Source organism: Macaca fascicularis, chromosome 14, assembly GCF_037993035.2.
Source record: "Macaca fascicularis isolate 582-1 chromosome 14, T2T-MFA8v1.1".
NCBI classification, from domain to species: Eukaryota; Metazoa; Chordata; class Mammalia; order Primates; family Cercopithecidae; genus Macaca; species Macaca fascicularis.
In genome coordinates this window covers 125,582,525-125,606,867 of record NC_088388.1, presented here as the reverse complement: position 1 = coordinate 125,606,867, position 24,343 = coordinate 125,582,525, and the positions used below count along the sequence as shown (strand labels likewise).

General features: G+C 41.5%; 1 long non-coding RNA gene across 2 annotated transcripts; it reads right to left on the bottom strand.

The window, feature by feature from the left end:
* Nucleotides 1-13,473: 13,473 nt before the first annotated feature.
* Nucleotides 13,474-22,554, bottom strand: LOC123568672 (uncharacterized). Of its 2 annotated transcripts, none has more exons than XR_006692100.2 (3): nt 22,456-22,554; nt 18,801-18,919; nt 13,474-18,566 (listed from the first exon to the last, which is right to left on the bottom strand). It is a non-coding gene; the product is annotated as an uncharacterized lncRNA (long non-coding RNA). The 2 variants fall into 2 exon arrangements; XR_010581070.1 differs by lacking the exon at nt 22,456-22,554 and adding an exon at nt 21,549-21,849.
* Between the last annotated feature and the right edge of the window lie 1,789 nt (nt 22,555-24,343).

Here is a 24,343-nt window from a genome sequence, read left to right as displayed (position 1 = left end):
AAGTTCATGACCGTCCTATCTATTCCCATCCCATCCCCTATCTACCAATCCCCAACTGTCACCACCACAAAAGATTGTGGAAGCAATCGAATTCAAGATTCTGTCCCTGAGTACTACATGTCTTCATTCCATCTCTTCTGTTCCCCAACTGCAACCTGCATTTCTCTTGCCTCGCATGGATGCCCATCTTTGCATGGATGCCCACCTTTGCCTGGATGTCTATGTTTGCCTAGACACCCATCTTTGCATGGATACTCATCTTTTTGCATGGATGCCCATCATTTTGCATAGGTGCTCATCTTTGCATGGATACCCATCTTTCTGCATGGATGCCCACCTTCTCATGTATGCTCATCTTTTTGCACAGTTGCCCATATTTTTTGCATGGATGCCCGTCTTTGCATAGATCTCCATGCAATCAGCTGTTTTCTCAAGGACAGGCTCCACCCCAGCATTTACCCTCTGACCCCTCAGCCTTCCTTTTCTCCATCCTTTACCTAATTTCCTTCAACTTCTTCTCAACTCAGATTCTAGCCAATGAAATATGCTCTTCTCACTTAGATCTTCTTATCTCTACAGTCAGTATTTCTCTGTTCTTCCTAGCAAGGTTCCACCCCTCCTTCCCATTTAAAAATTTTGTTAAAAATCCATGCCTTATAGCAAATATCCCTTGAATTTTCCAAATGTTTCAAATAACTCCATTCTCACCCCTTAGCAACTGTCTATCAATCCATCAACTAGCATATTTATTAGACACTTGCTATGTGCTAGACATTGTGCTAATATCAGGGAAAGTGACATTTGTACAGTGCTTTCCAGTTCGGAAGGCATTTTCACATCACTTTTCCTCCTTGATCTCCACAACAACCCCTAAGGTAGGAAGGGCAGAAATAATTACTAATCCCATATTGCAGATTAGAAAGCTAAAGCCCAGAGAGTCCGATGGCTGCCAGGAAGTGGCAAAGCCAAAATTTCAAACACACATCTTGTTTAAAACTTAGGCACTGGGTATTAACCATAAAGCATTATGCATGTGCCCCTCCCCCCAGCCCCTACCTGACACGCACCATCTATTTTTATAGTTTTCATTAGTTGTAAGCATGTTTTTCTCTGTTTTTCTAAAGTGTTTGTTCTGTTTTCCCTTTAATCGATAAGGTCCCCATGGACTGGAGCTCAGAGTGGCTCTGTGAGCTTGGTGCTGAAAGGGGTAAGGAAAGTCAAATAAATCCACAATTCTTATGGGCAAAGTTGGATAAAGGTTTCAGTGTGCACAGATGCAGTCCCATCTGAAATGGGAGCGTGAGGCATCTTGAGCCAGTGCAGGTGGGCTCCCTGGTATTTTACCCATTTAATAAGTATTAGCGTTTTCTGAAGCAATTTCCATTCTGTCAACACAGCACTGAATAAATCAGCTATGCAGTCTCCATCTCAGTCACATTCCCTCCCCTTCACACAAAAGCTAGTGGTACATGAAAAGCCCCCATAGTGGGCATATAATTATCATCCAACTGCAAACCCATTTCTCAAGGATCCTTCCCCATTGCTAGAGAGCTGGATTAATCAGCATGGCTCGCAGTGGCTTTTGCATCTCTTAATTTACTACCAAACACTCCTTCTCTCCTGAGACAAGATGTTTTGTTACGTGTAATTAGACCATGTACGCAGTCCTACGTGGGACTTGTTATTTTTGCACAGGAGGATTACAGAGCTGTCTCCAGGTGGGGAATGGTGACATGCTATATGAACAAAGGTATGCTGTGTGTTCATTTGCAAACCTCCACCAGAGTGGCACGGGCTCTGTTGGGGAGATGTTAGGGCTGTAGACACACGTGAGCTCAGCTCCACCTATTAATTGTCTGGGGGCCAGAGGTTCAGAAGATAATGGCTGAAGCATATGGCTTCTCCTGCTTCTAAGGTTGTCTGTCTCCTGAGATCAAGGCCAGGAACAGTCACCACAGGGCTGAAGGGCCTGGCAGTGACTTGGGCACCAGCCTTCCTGGGATACAGGCAGGAGGCTGGAAAATCTCTATGTAGAGCTGCCTCTGATTTTAGGGAAAGTGGAGGGGGCTGGGCTTTGAAGGAGTGTCCCTGAGGGCCTTGCTCCCTGATCCTGGCACTTCTCCTTATGACAGTTCAGCTCCCTCCTAATACTCAGCATCCCCTGAAATGAAACTCTTGAAGCACTCTATTACACCAGAAGCAAAATGAAAAGAGAGGACTGAAGCACTGCAGCCTGTTTCAAAAACTCTTCACTGACTTGCTTGGAACCTCCACTCATGACTCAAATTGTACTAGAAAAAGCTGTTTAGCATTACAGCCAGTCAGTGAAAAATATACTATGTTTACTTTTTCCCTCGGCTGTTTTGATTTTCCTGTTAATGATCAAGAAGAAGGGTCTCCCAGAATCACTTAGGATCTAGTGTTTTACAGAAGCCAGAAGCATGCTGGTGGGACTGGAGGAGAAAGACGTTCAACAGCAACCACCAGGCCATCATTAGGGGGCACTAGGGTGTAGAAAGGCTTCAGATCAAAGGTTCCTGGTTCCTACTTGATCACTCACTAGCTATGTGACCTTGGGCAAGTCACCTAGCTCTCTGAGTCTCCATCCCTTCGTACATCTGAGGATGATAATAGCAATAGCATCTGACCTACCTCTGGGGCCTTGGTAAAGATTAAATGTGATCATGGAAGTGAAAGAGCTTTGTAAACCATATTCCTCTATACAAAGGACTGTCCTTGTTATTAATAATAACGGCCCTTCCTGCTGATAATAGCTCTCATCTGGGAGTTGGAGTGGGGTTGCTTTTCCAGCAGTGCCCGTCTCCGTTACAGCGGAGCCCTTTGTGAAGAAACAGCACCGAGGAGTGACTCGCATGTGCCCTGTCACTCACCAGGTGACATCTCAGGAGACAGCAGTCCAAGGTGCTGAGGAGAAGAGACGCGGCATCCTGCCCCTCAGGTTTGACACAGCATAATTGTTTTGACATATGATGGAATTTGTCCTCGCATGGGTCAGGATAAAAGCACAATACTGATGCTTTTCATCTAATTTCAATTACAGTCATTAAAACCCTTACTCCTGAGTCAAACCTTTCCAAAAAGCCATCAATGACAGCCCATTACAGAGGAGTTATTTATAGTGGTGCATGTTAATTTTACAGTACCACAGACCAATGATTCATGGCTTGGCATTAGTGAGAGACATCATTCACTGGGCTGAGTGATCCCTGACATAACAAGCACCACTCTGTATCTCTGCAGGGACGACTCAAGGCCTCAGACTTAGAGGTCCGCCCCTGTCCAGCACAGACTAGCCAGAGCATCTGAGCCTTGACCCACTACCCAAGGAGACATTCTGCCCTATGGAAGGAAGAACGGGACCATTTGCTTGGGGATTGGAGTGTAACATCCAGAGGCTGTCTGGCCGAGATGATATTTGGCTTGAGCCAGACATTTGACTTTTCTTCTCATATTTATATCTATTCGTATGGGCCTTTAGGAGACCTCATATTATTTGCTACTATTCAATAACTTGGAAGGGGTATCTGATACTAACGTGGACTTGATGGAAAGAGATGTCTCTGGGGCCATAGAAAGGCCAGAATCCTTTTATCCAAACTGCTTCCACCTCAGGCTCATAAGTGCCACTTTGACCGATCAATAGCGGGCCTCTTGATTCTTGGTCTATTTGTAGCTGAAATTCTCCCCCTTGATTAAAAATTCACCAAGAGGCAGCCTGATGTGACATTTATGAGTTCCTGGAAGTCCATAAATGTTGAATGTTAGAAATTAGCACCAAGTCATTCAGATAATAAAAAGCAATAAGCAAGCAAGAGGACTAATACTCAACACTCCTATATTTTCATTGTCTATCTGTGCAACCTCAAAGCAAAGTGGAACTAAAACTTGATACAAAGCACTTCTGTATTTGACATAACCTTCATGCCAATCCCTGCCTCTAAATTAAACCCCCTTCTAAATAAAGTGGAAATAGCCTTGATGAAACTGTCTGACTCCCCTATTTCCTTCCAACTTTGTAACACTTTGTCTGATAGTAGCTTGTCCAAGGTCCCTGCTCTATTTTAACACCAGCCATGATAACAAACATGGAAATTGATTAATTCTTCTCCTTCTTTGTATAATAGTATCTCTGCAATCATTGGGAAGGTAGGTTGGTAAAAATAAATGTGTGACCTCATTATTTTGGAGTTTTCAACCACAAGACTGCTTCATACAATACCTAATGAATATTTTTTCAAGTTACTTCCTACCCACATCCAGCCCTTTCCTGAACCTCTGTTCCCTTCTTTTAGTGGTTTCTTCTGATATTTCTCTAATATTCCCTCTGTAGACCTTCTAAGGCATTGATCATGTTCTGGGATCTTTCCGCACTGCCTGGGAGACCTTGTCTAGTCCAGGTTGGTGTCAATGAAGAGAAAGAGAAAGTTAAATACTAAAGCTCTAATCAAGTAGCCCAAATGCTGTTCTACCTATTTTACTGCATGTCCATCCAGAGAGTGGTTTGTATATGGAATTTCAATTCTGATTGGTTGCTGGTACATTTTACAAAATATAATGAAACAATTCCTCTTGACTTGCAGATGTGAAAATGTAGAAATATGCTGCATTATGTCCTGATGAAGGGAAGAGCAGTGATAAGAGGACTAGAGCCAAGTATTTGGGGTTGACTCTAAGCTCTACCATTTACTAGGTTTATGACCTTGTTCCTTGACCTCTCTATGCACGAATTTTGTCCTCTGTAAAATGGGACTATGATGGTACCTGTCTTATGGGGGTTGTTATGAGAGAGTAAATGAGCCAATATTTGAGGACATTACCTAGCAGGTACTAAATACTGTATAAATGTTTCTAAATAAGAAATTTTTAAATTTGAAAAATATTTTACAAAATACCACTGCCCACTGTGTGACATAGTGTTAGGCACTGTGAAAATGTAAGAAATTGACAAAACATATGTCAGCCATTGAGGACAGCTTCTAGAGAGGGAGAGAAGAACACTCAAATAACTGAAGGAGCCAAGCTGGCATGAGCTCTATGCAGGTCTACTCACACAAATGCGATGAAAATACAGAGTAGGGTGAGACTGCTCGGGCTCTGAGAGGACTGAGAAGATTGCACAGAGGAGATGGCATTTAAGTTGTTCCTAAAAAGATGAGCAGCATTTCCAAGGGCAGGATAGATAGACAATGGGGGGCAGTGGTAGAAGACTATTCCATGTGTGCCCAGCATGAACACGAAACCAAATTGCTACCACCCTCCACATTTATCAATCCCATATCTATCTCCTCTACCACTCCCTGCCAGGTCTATCTGCCTTTCTTCCTTGTTTCTACCTGTTCTTCCACTTGCAAATCTACCCCCGGCCTCTCTTTTCCTCCAATTCTTTTCTCCTTATTTTATCTCTCTTGTAATCTCAAAACCAATGCAGGCAATTTTTAAATAATCAAATAATATATAGAAAGGTATAAAATGAAAAGCAAAATCTTCTTTCTCCACCTCCTACTCCCTAGAGGTAAGGATTGTGTCACAGATATAAAACATGGACACAAGTACTTGACCCTTCTGTCTCTGAAAGGCAAAGTTTATTTCCCTCCCGTTGAATCTGTGTAGCCTTACACTGCTTCAACGCATGGAGTAGTGTAGAAGTGATGCTGTGTCTTCCAAATCTAAGTCATGAAAGACCACGAAGCATCTACCTTGTTCACCCAACGCACTCTCTGAGAACGTTGAGTTGCCATATAAAAAACTCAGCCTTGTTGGAGAGGCTACATTCTGGCACGCTGGGTCCAGCCTTTCAACCCCAGCACTTGTAGAGCTACTTATCTTAGTTAACATATTCCATTACACAAATATACCACAATCTATCTAAACACTCTTCTAATGATAAATATTATAGTAGCTTTCAGTTTTGTGCCATTATCAATAATGCAGCAATGAACATTCTTCTCCATACATTTTTGTGCATTATGTAAGTACTTCTGCAGGACAAACTCCCAGAAATAACATTGCTGAACCAAATAGTATGAGATTTTTTTATATTTATTTATTTATTTATTTATTTTTGTGATGGAGTCTTGCTCTGTTGCCCAGGCTGGAATACAGTGGCACGATCTCAGCTCACTGCAAGCTCTGCCTCCTGGGTTCATGCTATTCTTCTGCCTCAGCCTCCCAAGTAGCTGGGACTGCAGGGGCCTGCCACCACACCTGGCTAATTTTTTTGTATTTTTTAGTAGAGACAGGGTTTCATCATGTTAGCCAGGATGGTCTCAATCTCCTGACCTCGTGACCCACCCACCTTGGCCACCCAAAGTGCTAGGATTACAGGCATGAGCCACTGTGCCCAGCCCAGTATGTGATTTAAAAAAAAAAAAAATTGGGGCATTGATATCATCCAATTGCCCTCCAAATAAGCTGTGCCAATTTAGACTTCTGATGGTACATAAGAATGCCAGTTTCCCTGTATCCTCACCAACACTGAGTATTATCAAACTTTTTAATCTTTATCTTTCTGATGTTGTCTCAGCCTTCATTATGATGTGCCACAACTGGATGCCTTGTAAGCGAGCTATCCTAAGTATAATGTGACCTAGCCTGCAAACCATAGAGCTCAGGTACATGTGGGAGGGGGGTTATTCAAGATGGTAAAGGAAAAAGTTAATGTAAAACGACAAGCTGTCAACAGCTCAGGTGAATGAGCACTCATTTAGCATAAAGATGAGCCACAGAACATCACAGACTTGCAGGGCAAATGTGTCAGGACATAATGAAATTCAGCTCAATGACATTCTGCTAATGGCAAGTAGTATATGAAGTCCAGAATGACCCAGTTGGTTGGGGATGTAAAGAGTGCGGAAGGGAGGAAAAAAATGAAGTTCTTAGTTAATCAAAATGCTCACTGGACAGCTGGCTATAAATGGAACATTTTGCAATGATTGATTTCAACCTGGATGATTCTAAGGGACATTCAAGAATAGTGCTTCTCAAACCTAGCTGCCCAGCAATATGACCTGGAGTGTTTTTTCAGAAAAATAGATATTTATTTTCCTCACATTCACCCCCAAACACATATGCACTCAGTCACCACAGATTCTGATTCAGTTGGTCTGCATTTTCAACAAGGCCATCAGGTGGTTCTGAGACAGAACAAAGACAGGATCCCACTCCGTTGCCCAGGCTGGAGTGCAGCGGCATGATCAGGGCTCACTGCAGCCTTGACTTCCTAGGCTTAAGTGATCCTCCCACCTCAGCCTCCCAAGCAGCTAGAAGTACAGGCATGCACCAACATGCCTGGCTAAATTTTGTAAGGAAAATTTTTGTAGAGTAAAAAATTGAGCTTGCATCAGAATCACATTGGAGACTTACTAAAACACAGATTGCTCAGCCTCATGGCCAGAGCTTCTGATTCAGTAAATCAGCAGTGGGACATGAGAACGTGCATTTAAAACAAGCTCCCTGATGATGCCAGTCCCGAGACGCACCTTGAGGACCTTTGACACACCAACAGCAGCAGCAGCAGCAGCAGCAGCAGCAGCAACACCCGGGAGCTTCCTGAAAATGTAGAATCACAAGCCCCTACCACTACCCATGATGCCCACCGGTAAAGGCAACCATAATATCCTTTCTATTTCACAGAGTTTCTGATAAGCCTATAGAGTGGTGCTTCCCCAACTTGTCTGTACACGGGGTCACCTGCAGAGCTTCAAAAATTAGTAATGTCTGGTATCCCAAATATTGTGATTTAATTGGTCTGGGTGTGTGTCCTGGGCTTTAGACTTTCTTTTTAAAGACCCTCAGGTGATTGTAAAGTGCCAGCAAGTTTGGAAATCACTGGTATAGGCTATATTGATTGAGTGCCGGCAATGAGGTGGGAGAGAAACTGTTGTATTTTGAAGAATTCACGTGAGCCACCTCTCAATTGATTATTTATTTATTTATTTATTCATGTGTGTATAATTACTAAGGACAGACTGTGCCAGTGCTATGCTAGGTCCATAAGACTCAAAGAGGAATAGCACGGCCCCTGCTCTCATAGGGTTTCTAGTCTAGGAGAGGAGATGCAGATGGGTAAACAGATAACCAAGGCACAGTGTAATCGTTCTATGATAGTGCTGTGGGACATACGAGGGATGGGCACAGAGCCGTAAGTCTTGCATGCAATTACGTGTCTCAGATTCAGGAAATCGGGTGGGAGTTCTGACATGAAGCGCATATTGTGTTCACTCATTCATTTTTTATTCATTCATTCAAAAAATATTTAATGAGCATGGGTGTCATGCACCCACCACTGAGCTAACTGCTGAGTAAATTACAAATGAAGCAGCAGACTCAGTAAACACAGAACCTCATGCTCCGCTCAGAATTTTTGAACTTTCTAGTAGAGTAGATATTTCTTGTCTTTACCTGCTTGTTATTCGTTTTTACTTCTGGTACCAGTTCTCAGAATTGCAAAACAACTTGTCCACAGTCCGTGTTGTCTGGGGAATCTCCTCTATTTTCTCCAGTCTATCAAGTCTGCTTGACTCCTTTCATATCTTGGGAATTAAACCAGGTATGTATGTAGGGATGGAATTATTGGCTATCTTGTGACCAATGGATGGAGGGTAAGAATGAAGCCAGCGTGAAAGAGAGAGCCAGGAAGCAGAGACTGCATCTGATGACACTATTTGCCCAGATGAAACCATGCCTCTATCTTTGCTACACAGACTAATAAATTCCCTTTGGGGCCTAATCCAGTTTGAGTGAGCTATTCTGTTATTTGCAACTCAAAGAGTCCTAACTGCTAGACCTAAAATGGATTTTTCTGGAGTATTTGCTTTTGTGATTGAAATATAAATAAGCCCATTAATATCTGTTCATGAAATGCTCTGTTTCCTGTTTTACAAAAATACGTTTTGTAGAGATTCTATTCTAATGTTTTGAGGTGTATAAATGGTATTCTGTAAAGTAAATCAGATCACGAGCTCAATATGTTCTTAAGAAAAATTATTTAAATGGTGCTACACCTAGTTAGCAGCTGCCAGCCAGAGCTCAGAGAGCATATGGAGAGAAAGATTCCAGGTTGTTCTATTCGCCTTCTAACAAAAACTTGAGAAACCTTCTAGGTTTGAAGAGAGTGGGCTGGGAGCTTTCACTTTCTGGGTAGCATTGCTGCGTGATTGGGAATCACAGACGAAGAGGAGCCAGTGAAATGCTGCGAAGATTGTGAATTGAGCTAGAAGACAGATTGTTAAACTAAGGCTATCTCTTCACCAAGTATTGCTGGTCCTTCTTCTAAGCGTCTCTCAAATTGTTCTCTCATTTCCAAACATCCTCACATTTTTGTCCAAATTCTCATCGTGGCTAGCTTAAACTAATGTAAAAACCTTTCAATTATTCTTCCGACTCTGAAGGAATAGCATTTCCGCCTCCAGGCACACCCTCAGTCCTTCCTCCACACTACTGCCAGAGTGAGCCAATCACACTACCAATGTAGAAACCTTCATATTTGTCCCCTCACCCACAGAATAAGGTCTATGATTTCTGCCAAGGTATATTTATTCTACCTCTATCTATCTATCAAACCTCTACATCCAGTTCCCAGAATGTGCTAGGCTGTTTCAAGTATCTGTGCCTATGGTCATTGCATCCTTACTGTCTAGAAGCCCGCTAGGAAAATTCCTCTTCACCTTAAAAAACACAGTCAGACATTCCTTCTTTAGGAAGCCTTTCCTTGAATCCCTCTACCCTTAAAGTTAATCTCCCCTCGTCTGTACTTCATTGGTAATTTCTACATAGAGTTTTATTCCCTAACATTCTGTTGTTATATGTTTGTCCTTTTGTCTAAATTTGAGCCCCTTTAAGATAGAGACAGTTTCTTATTTATTTCCCCATCTCTAGTACTGAGCATAGTGCCTGACATATAGTAAGCACTCAGTAAATGTTCAATGAATGAAGTTACTTGCCTCTGTCTCCAAGTCAGTATTAGGGACAATTTAGAAAGGAGCATTCTAGCAATCTAAGATCAGATCAGAATTAGGTAAGGATGGAATGGATAATAACTAAGAATTAGTGATAAAAGTTTATCCACATGTTGTCTTCTCCAAAAGATGATCTAATTTAGTATGTAAGCCTTACTATATTTCGCTTTTGCATTGGAAGTAATATATTGTGACTAATATCTAAAAAGCATGTATTTTTAAAGCGTGTAGGTTTGAGTTGAAATCTGCATAAAAATTTCAAAAACACACATACATATACCCAAACATCTTCTAGTTCATTCTAGGAGAAAATGAGATTCTAATTACTTACTCTAAATTAAGTAAAAATATCTAAGAAAAAAATATTTAAAAAAAAAAGACATTGCCTAATTCCTGTGCATGCAAAATTAAAATTAACTAGCTGAGATCACCTAGGCTGAATCCAGAAAGGTCAGGATGAGCAAAGGAAGAGAGCAAATCCTTGTCATGACACTGCCATTGGATTCAGGTGACTGGCTTCCTGAGTGGTGATGTTCAAGCAATCCTGCCCAGAGATGGGGGCATAAACCACATGGCCCTTCAATATTTCATCTGCATCTACATTCACTCTTGTTGAATGAGCATTGAACCTGGTTTGTGTTCATTCCTGGTAGAGTTACAGCATCACGTTAAACTAGCTACAGTAAAACAAGGAAAAAAAGCAAGCGATAGGGAAATGGAGATTGCCTTGTAAAACTGGCAAGGACTTTCACTTGGTTTTTGCTGGCGCGCTTAAATTCAAGGCTTGTTTTAATGTTCCAGGAGCCCTATTTTACTATTGACTGACACTCAGTGGAATCGGCAAGGAGTTCAGGGGGCAATTTTTCCCCATTTTACTTCCTTGTTTAGCATGTGAATTCCGTGGTTAACATAATGAGATTAACTTCATTCTGCAGTGGAAGTGTGACTTCCCCCATGCCAAGACCACCAATCATGTTCATAAGTACAATAAGTACTTGTCTAAAAATCCAGCAATAAAGAGACAAATATAACGACCTGGAATTTCTGGATTCTCCACCAATCTAATTACAATGGCAGTGAGAGGACATGTACCTAATTAAACTGCCAATCACACCAAAATGATATGCCTCCTATTTATGCAAATATTTACTCCTCGTGGCTCGAACCAGCCATTTTGGCAGGGGAGACAGCAACTGGTAATTAAAAAACAGGTGGGATCAGGTGTCTCCACAAACAAAGTAAAGTGACTTTGCTTTACTTAGAGGCTAAAATACATTTGATTCTTTTTTTTTTTCAAAAAAAAATTTGTCTTTTTAATAAAAAAGGCACATACCATAATATATGGCTCAATCAATTTTTCCAAATTGAATACACTCATTTATTAGCACCTCACAAGTCCACCTCTCTCCCTTTCCAGGAACTGGCCCTTCTCCTCCCAAGGGTAACAACTATCCTAACTTCTGTTAGAACGATTCGGTTTGGACTGTTTTTGTCCTTTATGTGAATGGAATCATACAGAATGTGCTCTTTAAATGTGTGTCCTCTGTCACTCAGCATGACATGGTGAGGTCTATGCCTGCTGTTGTGTGTTACTTCATTCACTCCCACTGCTGTGCAGTCTTACTGCCCGACTGTACCACAATTCATTTATCAGGGCTGCGGTTGGCATTTCACTTGTTTCCTGTTTGGGATTCTTGTAAGTAGTGCTCCCATTAACATTCTAGAACATGTCTTTTGGTGAGTTATGTTCACAGGTCTGTTGGGTACCTACATAGGGTGGTAGTTACTGGTTCATAGGTAACTCCTATCTTCAGCTTTCACTGATGCTGTCATACAGCTTTCCAAAGTGGCTGTAGCAATTCACACTTCGACAGGCATGGTGACGCCAGCTACCACTTGAACACTTCAGGCATTCATCTTCACAGCAGACCCTTTTTCAGATGAGGAAGCTGAGGCTAGGGGATGCATCAAAGATAATACCAGGTAACAGCTGCAGCTGCAACCTGGGCCCTTGTCCCTGGAAAGCTGGATCTCTTAATCCCTGTGTTCACGGCCCCCCAGATGTTTTGATTTGGTGTAAGGTGCTGAATACACCTTATTCTTCATCTAACTCCTGAGCTCCTTTCTCTCTTCCTTCTGCTTTATTTCATTCTGTAGGGTTTGATGGCTTTACTCACCCCTGCCAATCCTTTTCATTCTCTTCAATTTCTCAATCCAAGTGACAAAAACTTCGCTTGACTTGCAGGGAACTACATTGTCATTTGCCTTCCATCTCAGCTGCCTCCTCCTCACTTTCTCAACCTCTGAATGTGCAAGTGCCCCAGGACTACCCTTTGGCCACCCTGCCTTCTCCCTTGGTGACCGTGGTGACTACTACTGCCCAGTACACCAAATGTATCTCCCTCTCTGGCTTCCAAGTGCATGGTTGGGTCCTGTTTCCTTTATCTCCCGACACCTCTTATACTTGGCTAGGGCCATGTGGCTGGTTTTGTCAATGATTGTGAGCAAAAGTGACACACGTCTCTTCTGAACTAGAATTTCATTGCTGAAGCAAACCCTCCCAAGTTCTCTTCCCTCTCCTTGTCTTATCTACCTGAGTCCTGGAGTGAGGAAAGTGGGGCAGAGCTCTAGTCAAACCAGGTGGACATACAGTATAAACAAGAAAGAACGATTTTGAAGTTATAGGCCACTAAGAGTTGAAGCGGATTCATTGCCATAGCATAAACAAGTTTATTCTGATACAATAAAAACATTTAGTATTGTGAATTTAGTTATAATCTATATTTTCGTGATTACCAAATTGTTTCTATTGGTTGATCCTGGGCCCTGAACTCCTGACCCATTAATCCTACTGTCTTCTCTGAATCCTCTCTGGGAACACTAATATACACCTCAAAATTGTCATGTCCAAAATGGAATTCTTGATCTCCCCCCATCCCCCAAACTTGGATCATCTATAATCTTCCACATCTCAGTTAATCACAGCTAAAATACTTTCATCGCTTAGGCTCAGAATGCAGTGGTATTCTTGTCTCTTCTCTCTTGCTTATGCCCCACAATGAATTCATCAGTAAATCATGCATGCGGGCTTACTTTGAAAATATATCCCGAATCTGACCTCACTCCCACCTTGGTTATCTAATTCTAGATACCATAGGTTTTTGAAAATTCATTTTTCTACATAATGGCATTTTTACCACCCTTTCTTTGAAACTTTCTCACAACACTCCGTCTTATTCTGCCCCCGACCTATGTACATGACATCGTTTCATCCTGGTTCTTCTTTCTTTCTTTGTAATTCTCAGGCCACATTTTCTCTCTCACTTTAGCTTCCTAATCTTTTCAGTGTTCTATTTCCATGAGAAAGTAAGTGCTCTATATGGCTCTAATTTTTATTTTTATTCCTGTCTCACAAAATGTATGTATAACAATGATAGTACTGGGAATGATTTCAGGAGGTATACGAATGAGTATTTGTATTTTAACAGTCATGATTTTATTTTAATGTGTCTGAGACAAAATATAACTAGCATATAAAGCCCGAGATTTCACAGATATTATTGCTTAGATGAAGGCAAATAAATCAGTTTAAGTTGAATTAAAGTAAAAATTAAATCAACAATACTACAGTAGGTATGAGATGGGGAAAATGTAAATAGTACACAAATGGAGATAAGGAAACTTCAAAGAGTAAACTCAGTCCATTCTCTTTAGCGGATCAATAATTCTGATGGTCACCTGGAAAGATCCAGTGGGATGGCCCCCCATACCCTCAACATTAGGAAATAAATCTCAGATTGGCTTTTCCTGTGAAACCAGTTCCTCCTCTTATTCAGTGATGCCCCTATTTCAGTAGGTCAAGTCCAACAGCTAGAAGTCATTTGGGGCTCATTTCTCTCTTGTGTCCTCTTTATTCACTAAATGTTTAAACACTGAAATGTCTATCACATTTGCCCTTTCCTTTTATTCTCATTAACATCATTCTAAGCGATGACCCAATTACCTCATACCAAGATCATTGCAATGACCTCCAAACAATTCTCCTGCTTCCCTCTGAATTCAGTTGCATTCTGCCAGTGCCCTGGAACCATCCTTCCCATGTTCAAATGTTCCAGTGTTCAGTAGCTCCTTCCGAAAGCCGTGTCTGTGATCCCTAACCCCGTGCTAGTAATAATGCACATTTATTGAGTGCTGTGTGCTAAAAGACTTAATAGGAATTTTCTTATTTAATCTTCATGACAACCCTGTGAAGTAGATACCATAGATGAGGAAACTAAAGCTTAGAGGTTAACTGATTTGCCAAAAGCTGATATATGATAGAGCCATAATTTCATCCAAGTAGCGTAAGGCCAGAATCTTTACTACGCTGCCTTTCAATAAAGTTAACATCATTCCTCATGCGAGACCCTCTGTGTCCTCTGTTCTATTTTCTTTTCCTTCATTCATGAGAGTCTCATTTCTGTACTATCAGGCCCTTGTCAAGATCCACCTGGGTTTTGATTTGCTACCCCTCTTATACACACACACACACACACACACACACACACCACCTTCTGACACAATCTCCAAATTGTACTTCTCTTTTGGGACCCAGCTCAAGTTCAACCTGTTCAGTCTCACTAAAATCAGAGCTACCACTGGAGTAAATAGACATCTGTCCTTTCATATCCAGAGTTTATTTGACCCTGGTCCTGAATTATCCAGCTCCAGGTACCTGATATGAACTTGACACTGTGGACAAATAGGAGAAAAGAAAAACGGTGACACCGCCATGCTATGAATAGCAAGCAGGTACCTTCATCTCCAAATTAAGAGGATTTCAAAGTAATGCAAGTGGATGCAGTTCAAGGCATTGCTTTTCAAGTTTTTAATGTGCACAGGGTCTCTTTCAGCTTCTAATTCGTTGTGCTTACTAGACACTCAGTAACTGTAGTAACACAGGTTGATTGCCAGATGTGTCAGTATTTCACAGAACAAAGAGCCGGATATGAGTCCTGCCCAGAGAAATCATGGCTTAATGGAACATTTGGTTGAGCAGGACACTTTTGGCTCACTGATCTCTTTTCGACTGGTAAACTCATTCCTTGAGGCATTGTCCACAGAGAGCAGGAAAACAAATATAGATGGTAAAATAAGTGGTCTCTTCTGTCCTTTGTGTATAATACAGTTGCCACAGAAAATATCATAAAATTAGGAAGAAACTTGGATATCATCTAGTCCTATCCCTTCATTTCAGGAATGAGAAAACTAAAGCTCTGACAGGTAAGTGATCCACACAGGGTCACATTCATGAGTGGCAGATTCAGAATCAGAACCCAGGACTTTGAGTCCCAGTGTGGCTTTTAAATCCTGACTCCACCTAGTAGATTTGTTAGCTTTGTAAACGCAGACAAGTTACTTACTCGTTCTGAGAGTAGTTTTCTTAGTTCTGCAATGCAGACAATGTTAATGATTACACTCATTTTAAAGGATTGTTATCAGAATCCAGTAAAGCCAAATGAAACAAGTAATGAGCAAGCATCAGCACATAACAGGTGCTTGATAGATGTTCATTTATCTCCTCAATGGTTAAGTTAGCTGATGTCCAAGAAGAATCTAGAAAACAAGTATTTTAGGAAGGTGATGTAAATGTTGAACATTATCACACAAAGTTTCTGAAAGTCTAGGAGAACCTTGAATTCGGAGTGCGGAAAAGGGAGTCAGCAGGGAAAGGGAAGGTGTTGAATGGTGAAGGTGTCTCAATAGTTTGTTTTTAAAAGGAAGAGGTGCATGTCAGCTGGGTGACTCATGAAACACTAAATGTTTTATTCTTGTTATCCCTGCAAAACAAACAAACCACTTTTAGCAAAGCTAAGCTTTATGTAGACCCAAGAAAAAAATTTCCTGAGACTCACATTAATTGCTTTTAAGAGATAGTTTTAAGTTTTGGATTTCTCAAGCTGTTACGTGAGTGTTAGAGCCAAGTCATAAGGCAATTGGTGACTTCTAATCTAGGGTGAAGACAGGCAGAGCCGAGGGAAGTTGCTCCTGACTCTTCCCCACTATTGTAAGTTAGGGTCTCAGGCCCCATACAGCGTCTCTGTTTAGCACAGGGTGGGCATGGTGCCTGATCCTGGCTAGGCTGCCACACTCCAATCTACCTTGGACTTGCTGGGACCCCTTCAGAAGGCATTTTCTCTGAGTGCCTCTTTTGGTCCTCACTTGTTTGCTCTGGAGACTATAAATACCTGGACGTGGGCTGTGAGTGCTGAGAGTGAATTGTCAGGAGAATATTGATCATCCAAAACGTTTTGAGTTTTTTAATTATAAAAAATGTATATGCACATGAGAGTATAGGGAATAATTCAGCATATACCCATGTGACACTCAGATTTAACACATGTTAATTGTTTGTTCCTATCTGCTTTAGAAAAAAGTCTGAAGTAAAAAGTCACAGATAAAATTGAACTTCCCTTTTATTATTTCTTTTTCTCCCTCGTCAAAGGTAATCATCGCCTTAAAGGTGGCTTTTCTTTATATCTATGTTTATATTTTTACTACTTACGTATTCACAAACAATATATAATATCAATTGGTCCCTGAATAATTTTTAAGAACACATAATTTTTTGTAACTTTCCCTTTTCACTCAACACGTTTTTGTGATGTATCTATATGGATGCAGTAAAATCCGTTAATTTTAAATACTAGAGAATGTTTCTTTATATGAATGGACTATAGTTTATCCATTACCTCATTGATAGACATTTAGCTTGCTTCCAATTTTTTTGTGATTACTAAGAAGACTGCAATGAGTATCTTTGATCATATCTGTTTGTGTACACAAAGATTTTCTCTACGATATACATCTAGAAGTCAACTCCTGGAATGTAGGGTGTGCATATCTACAGCTTCACTAGATATGGACAAATTGTTCTCCAAAGAGGCTGAATTAATTTATAGTCCTTTCCCCAGTTTATGACGATTCCTCCTCAATGCTTGGTATTACAAGATTTTAAATTTTTTTCCTAATTAGACAATTGTAAAAATGACCTCTCTTTCTTTTTACTAAGAAGTTTGCACGTTTAAAAGTAATTATTAGCCATTTGAACTTCCTTGTCTGCAGATTTCTTATTCATGTTTTGTGTCAATTACACGCTTGCATTTAAATATGCATTTGTAGACAAATAATTTTGATATTCTGGAAAAGACCCCTTATTAACTCTGTGATATTGATTTCCATGCTCCTGAACTTTTGATTATTCTATTGAGTGGATTCAAATGTGAGAGCAGCCATGGATTCACTCTCATGTTCAGCGTTGCCCAGGTACAGTCTGTATTGGGCAACCACAGGAGATCTGTGAAACAAGTTTGCAGAGTGGTTACAGCACAGGAGTAGGGCTCAGAAGCCCCGATTTCCAATCTCAGTTTGATCACTGATTATCAGAGAGTTACTAGGAGGCTTTTTCCTCATCTGTAAAATCGCAACATTAATACCAGCCTCAAGGGCTTTTGTGAGAAGTAAATCAGAGATATAAAATCACCTTGCAACGTGCTACACAAATGTCAGCCATTATTAGTAGCAGCAACCCAAATACAAGTTCATCGTGTTAGTCTGCTCAGCCTGTCATGACAAAATGCCATAAACTGGGTGACTTAAGCAACAGAAATGTATTTTCTCACAGTTCTGGAAGCTAGAAGTCCGCTATCAGGTGCCACCGTGGGGGTTCTAGCGAGTGCTCTCTTCCTGCCTGCAGATGGTCCTCTGCCTTCTCACTGTGTGCTCACGTGACCTCCTCCTTGTGCAAGCTGAGAGAGGGAGAGCTCTGGTGTCTTCTCCTCTTCTAAGAGCACCCGTCCTATTAGGTCAGGGTTCCACCATTATGATGTCATGTAACTTTTATGACCTTCTCATTGGCCCTTTCTCCAAATCTGGCCACATTGGGGGTTAGGGCTTTAACACAGGAATGTTTGGGGAGACACAGTTCAGCTTTTGTAGCGGTCATGGTAGATGATTGCCTGTTCATTTGTTTCCAAATAGGCTTACATTTCTTAATCTTAAATCCTTTCATTGGGGCTTGCAGACCTAGATACGAACACCATTAATTTTGTGAAGAAGTTATCTCTGGCTTATTCCCTTCAAAGGCATTATTATTCTCAAACCAAGGGTTGACCAGTTCTCCAACTATCATTCCGAAGGAACAAACCCTGATTGTCAGCCATTACCCTAGACAGTGCCAGCTTAAACCTGATTGTGTAAAGAGACACATCAGTGCTGTCTCGTAGCACTTTCTGTGCTGATAGACATGGCCTATAAAATGGTCTATGAAATCTGCGCTGTCTAATACAGTTGCCGTTAGCCACATTCAGCTATTAAGCACTTGACATATGACCACTGTGACTGAGGAACTGTATTTTTTATTTAATTTCAATTAATTTCAACTTAAATAGCCACACGTGGATAGTAACTACAGCAGCGGGCGGTGCAGGTCTAGATCATTTGTACTCCCCAGTCATGAAGCGACTCCTTCAGCCACTGATTTCTCCCTTTCTTTGTGTGGTCTTAGATCCCAGAGTCTGTGCAAGATGGTGGCTGGTGTCTTCGTATTTTCTAACAGGGACATGTGATGACAAAAAAGAAAAAGAATGGAAGTTTGGAGCTCACATCGGAATTGTGAATCAGTGGATGGATGTGAATGGACTGAGAATTAGGAAGTCAGAGAAGGGCATTAAGGAGTGATATAAAGTAAGGAAGCAGAAAATTCTATGGAAATAGTCCTCGTAGAAAGTGCAGCAATAGCATATGCTCCAAAGGTCAAGCATTTGGAAAACATCAAGTTTTTACCTTTTCCATTTTTCTTTTACTTTCAGGAAATCTGTGAACTAATCCTTAATGACAGAGGGTTTCCAGATTCATGATGAAGAGGCCCCCGTGCAACCACTCTGAACTAAAACTCAGCATGCCTGAAATGAGAAGAGAAAAAAAAGCAGTCACTTGTTACTCAAAATATTTCAACTTTTAAAATGATTTTACCTGGGTCCCAAATAGGAACAGCTCACGAAAGGGGATCACAAAGCCTGGACAATCCAATCACAGTCAGCCAGTGACACCTGCCATCCCAGGCTCCCATTCTGCCCCCAGATTCCATTAGGAACATGCCAAGGAAGGTTCACAAATGCAAGTTCCCAGAGCATCTGAAACTAAGACCAACCTGTTCAAATGAGCACGTTCCCCTAGGCTCACCGATGAGAGAAAACAGTATCAAAGCCATTTATGGAAGCCACGATTCTGAATTTTTGGTTAAACCAGAAGACAGGATGGCCCAAATCTGTTCTGGAAAAGCAGGTTGTAAAGCACCAGCTTTTTGATCAGGTGTTCTGAATCCCTTTTTTCCCCACATGGAAGAATATTTAGTGGTATGGGTAAACATTCATGATAGAAAGCAAACTAATTTTTCTTTGACCTCAGCCATGTTGAAAATTTTGCATAGGAAAATATTAGGGTACATGAATATTGCAGGTGCTTATCTTATTTTCAGTTATTTTCTTAGAGAATTTTTTGGATTTTACATTTTCTAAAGTGTACATTTACTTGTATGACAATAAATATATATATAAGCGTAAGATGACTATATTCTGTTTATATTTTTTGTAAAGCTCATTTTCCATTGAGACTTTGTCTTTTCTTTTTCATGATACTTCTATAAAAATGCCAGTTTCTTTAGAACTGATCAAAATGTGGAGAATAATTGGACTCTTCTCTTTTTAAATTTTTATTTGTTTTTTTAATTGACAAATAGAAATTGTATCCATTTAAGGTGTACAACAGGATGTTTTGAAATAAGTTTTTCATTGTGGAATGACCGAATTAAGCTAATTAACATATGCATTACTTATCTCACATACTATCATTTTTGTGGTGAGAATGCTTAACATCAATTCTCTTGGCAATTTTTAAGGGTACAATGCAATGTTATTAACTATGGTCACAAAGTGTTCAGAATCTTGAGAGCTACTTCTCCAAATGCTCAGCCTACATTTTCACCCCCTGTCTCCTCTCTCTGGCTCATGCCTGCCACTCACACACTGGCAAATCATGTTTACTGTATTTGTGATTGAACAAATGCCTTTGTGTGTCTGACAACATAAGCATTCAAATTATGAAAACTGTCTGTTGTGCTCAGATCAATAGGCCAAACCCACATTTACTTTTTAGCTCAGAAAAAGCTTTCCATTTTCCCCCCTAATGGCCTTTAACATCTGTGCCAATAACCATCAAGCCAGGACTAAATGTCCCAGAGCTTGAGCAGGAAGGTGGGACGTGGGCCACAGGACTGGGTACACCTTCGTCTAACTCGTCAGAGTTTTAAAGGTTCAGAAGTCCCAGAGGAAATCTCCCCTTCCAAAATATCCACTCCTCAATGCAGCCACTCATCCACTCCCTCCTTCCCCCTGAAAGCACTGCTGGGGGCCACCCGTGCCCTTGCCTTGGGTCTGGCATGTCACCAAGCCTTTCCAAGGCGGTACCAGGATCCAGATTACCACCGTGACACAATCTGGGCCCACATCATAGAGGAACAAAGGTTGTAGGGATCCAGGTGACTGTTCCAAAGTCTTGTTCTAACCCTATTACTCACTCAGTGGGCCCAATTGCCATTGTTATTTCTTACCACCCATCCTGGCATCTGATCTGAGAATAACAAGAGCAAGCAAAGTTTGCAGAGTGATTTACACTTAACCATGCACTTTCTTAAGAATTCATTCCAGTGGCCACTCCTTACTCCATTACCCTGGGCCCTGGACAAACCACTCCCTCTTCCAGCCTCTATTTTTCATCCATTTTGTGGGGATCATAATAGTCAGAGACCCCATATGGGTATTGGAATATTTGAAAGAGATAACATATTGCGTCCTTAAAAGGGCCACTGTGGCCAGGTGCTGTGGCTTACACCTGTAATCCCAGCACTTTGAGAGGCCAAGGTGGTGGATCACTTGAGGTCAGGAGTTCAAGACCAGCCTGGCCAACATAGTGAAACCTTGTCTCTACTAAAAATACAAAAATTAGCCAGGTGTGGTGGCAGGTGCCTATAATCCCAGCTACTTGGGAGGCTTAGGCAGGAGAATGGCTTGAACTGAGGAGAGAGGTTGCAGTGAGCCAAGATAGAGCTACAGCACTCACTCCAGCCTGGGTGACAGAGCAAGATTCCGTCTTAAAAAAAAAAAAAAAAAAAAAAAAAAAAAAAAAAAAAAACCGCCACTGCAGGCATAAGCGTGTGCTGAATTTAATTCCCCATCTCTATTAAAACTTACTGCAAGGAGTGAGGTAGAACTGTTTTCTCACCACCCCATCTCTCACCTCATCTCAATAACAACAAATCATAATAGGCTTAACACTATCCGTGGTGGCATTGGGGCACGTCTTGCACTTACAGATTTGAGAAGAAAAGAAAGAAGGGAAAGTCTCAGTTGGACTGTAAAACAGTTGGACGGAGAAGAGCTCGAGGCTGTGTCATATCTCAGTTCAGCCCAGCCTGGGCACCTTCCACATTTCTCTCTTCCCTCACTCCCTGACTAAATTGCTTTAGGAACTCACCTGTTCGACAGTGTGGCCCCTCTGAAAGTCCAGCCTGGTAGGGTCCAATGCCCCTTGCGTGATCCACAATGACTCCTTAGTCTTTCCCTAAAATCCCAGGTGTCCTGTCGTAGCCACGAATTTGCAGACCCACGCATGCCTCCAGGTTTTGCCACCTCCTTCTTGCAGGTGTCATCGCAACGAGCAAAGACAGCTGCAGAAGACACGAGGGACTAGGCTCTACTTTCAAAAATGCATGTCACAGTGGAGGTAAGCACCTGAAGTATTTTTTTCTTTGAAAGATACAGCACTTGTTCCTCACCACCTCCTATCTTCACACGCTTTGGGGTAACTGACCGATGACTCATTTGTTCATTCTTCCTGGAGATTCCTAAGACTGTGCAGGGTCTATCAGTAAAAACGTTAGAAATCTCACAGTGCTGAGAAGGACTGTGTCCACCTACTGGTGAGAAACAGGAAGAGACCCTCGAAGGAGCCCAGCGAGGGAAGGCTCATGCCATGCAGGAAACCGTCAAGAAAACTGGGACATGGATCATCAGAATAAAAGAAAACCAGACAAAGAAAGATATTCTGAAAGGAAAGACAGTGTGTTTGGGGGTCGAATTTGCTTCGAGTTATCATTGCACGTGGAAGATTTAGAAGGAATTTCTTTCCCAAAAGGCCTGAATTTGAAACATCAGATTCAAATGTATAAAAAACAGGGAAGGTAGAAAAATCAAGTACCACAAAATTATGGATTTTAGCACAAAACTGATCGTATTGTCTCCCTAGATTTTTAAAAATTGGACAAACATTGAATGCATCTTGGTTCTCCTGAAAAAGTCTGGCCACCAGGGATAATTTTCAAGCCCGTCTAAAGGACACGAGGTTCAGTCTTTTGTGTATACTTACCCCAGTTGTTACATACCTACAGCATGTGGGCAAGGCCCCTTCCCAATCTCCGTGCTGCAAGTAGGAGAGAGAGCTATTTTTCCCTATGCATATGTTGATATGCAGAAAGGAGGACAGCACTACTCAGTGCAAGCTGTCCTATTGAAGCCTCGTTTCCTGTCAATCTTCTTTTTTTTTTTTTTCCATGAAGCTTTAATTTTTTGCCACAGCGCTTTCTTCATTTTAGTTTCCTGCAAACCTCAGGAAATAGACTGAAATTAATATCGTCAGATGCTTCCGAAAGTGCTGGCTTGGCGGCATTGCAGAACGCTTTCGGATGCCATTTTGGGATCAAAATATACCAGTTATGCACCATTGTTTATAAGAGAGATCTGGGAAAGGAGTTGTGTCTGAGATTGTACCAAATTGAAATGTAGGTTAAAAAAAAAATAGGAATAGAGACCTGAAGTCCCAGAATAGGCAAAGTTGGCAGGTAAGCAAACTGAAAGAGCAAGCTAAGAAGAAACACCTTCAAGGGTCACGGTGGCCTTACAACGCCTCATCAATGTGGGAAACGGAGGCAGGGCACCTTTGCTCTTGTTTTCTATATAAACTCTGATGCTTTGAATAAGACATTCATGTCCTAGCGCCTCCAGATCTGACACCAGAGAGAAACATAATGTGTCAAGTGACATAAAAAGAGATAAAGATATTATTTATTAGAGCATGCACTCTGTAACTATTAATGTGTTGGGGGAGGGAGCTCCCAAATCCTAGGTTTTCTCATGTCTCACAGGCCTCAAGGAGCACCCGGTCAGGGGTGAGGCTGGCTTAATTCCTAGTGCCAGCTCTGCCCCGGCTCACCTTCACACTTTGGGCAGATCCCTGCTTCTTCAGATGGCGGTCTCTCCGTCGGGCTAATGGGAAGAGATGACACACACCTCCCTTCTTCACAGTGCAAGGGCATTGCAATGATAAACTTGCAACAACTATATAAACATGCCTGGAGTTCCTGAGGGGAAAAGTGTTAACATGAATTGAAGTTATTTGTATTGTCGTTCGCTTCTACGTCTATGGCTTCCTAAGAGTAATAAATAAAGTCATGTGCAATTTCTACATCTCCAAAAATGTATTTAAAACCTTTGTAATATTGAAGAAGACTCAGTCTTTATATTCTTTATGTTTTAATCACTTTTTGGGTCAGTCAACTACAACTTCTCTACACAGCACAGCCCCCACCCAATCAATCTTGGAGACCCAATGATTTCACAACCAACATGTTTTTCTGCATTTCTATGCCCCTGATTCAAGATCTCACCACCTTCTACCTATCCAAGCATAATAACCACATTACTGGCTTTCCTGCTCTGAACTCTCCTCTCCGCAGGCAGCCTCCACATTTCCACCTGCCATCTTCCTAATATGTTGCCCCAGTCAGGAAACCATGGAGCTAGATGATCCTTCAGAGAATTTCTAAGAAAATCCGTATTTTCTAAATGAGGATGCAATTCCCAGAAAAGCTAAGTGAATCACCTTGAGTTACCTGGCGCTCCTGGAATAGAGCTGAACTCAAAGCAGCCAGATGACCAAACACCAGGTCTTTACTTATTATGTCTAGGGATAGAGCTGGACTACAGGTTAAGGCCCCTGACCCCATGTCTGTGCTATTACTTCTTAGACTTCAGTGGTTCCACACATCCTATAGCATAAAATCAAGCCCTGAGCTATTATATGCGGCTTCATATAGCAGAAATATGACCACAGAGGCTGGAAAAAATCGGGCTTTACTTTTCTCACCTAAGAAGTCTGAAGGTGGGCCTTTTGGGGTGGATACTGTTGTTACAGGAAGTCATCAGGAAACACGTTCTTTCTCATTCCTTTCCTGCCCTCCCAACCATGAGCCTTTGTTTCAAGGTCACAGGATA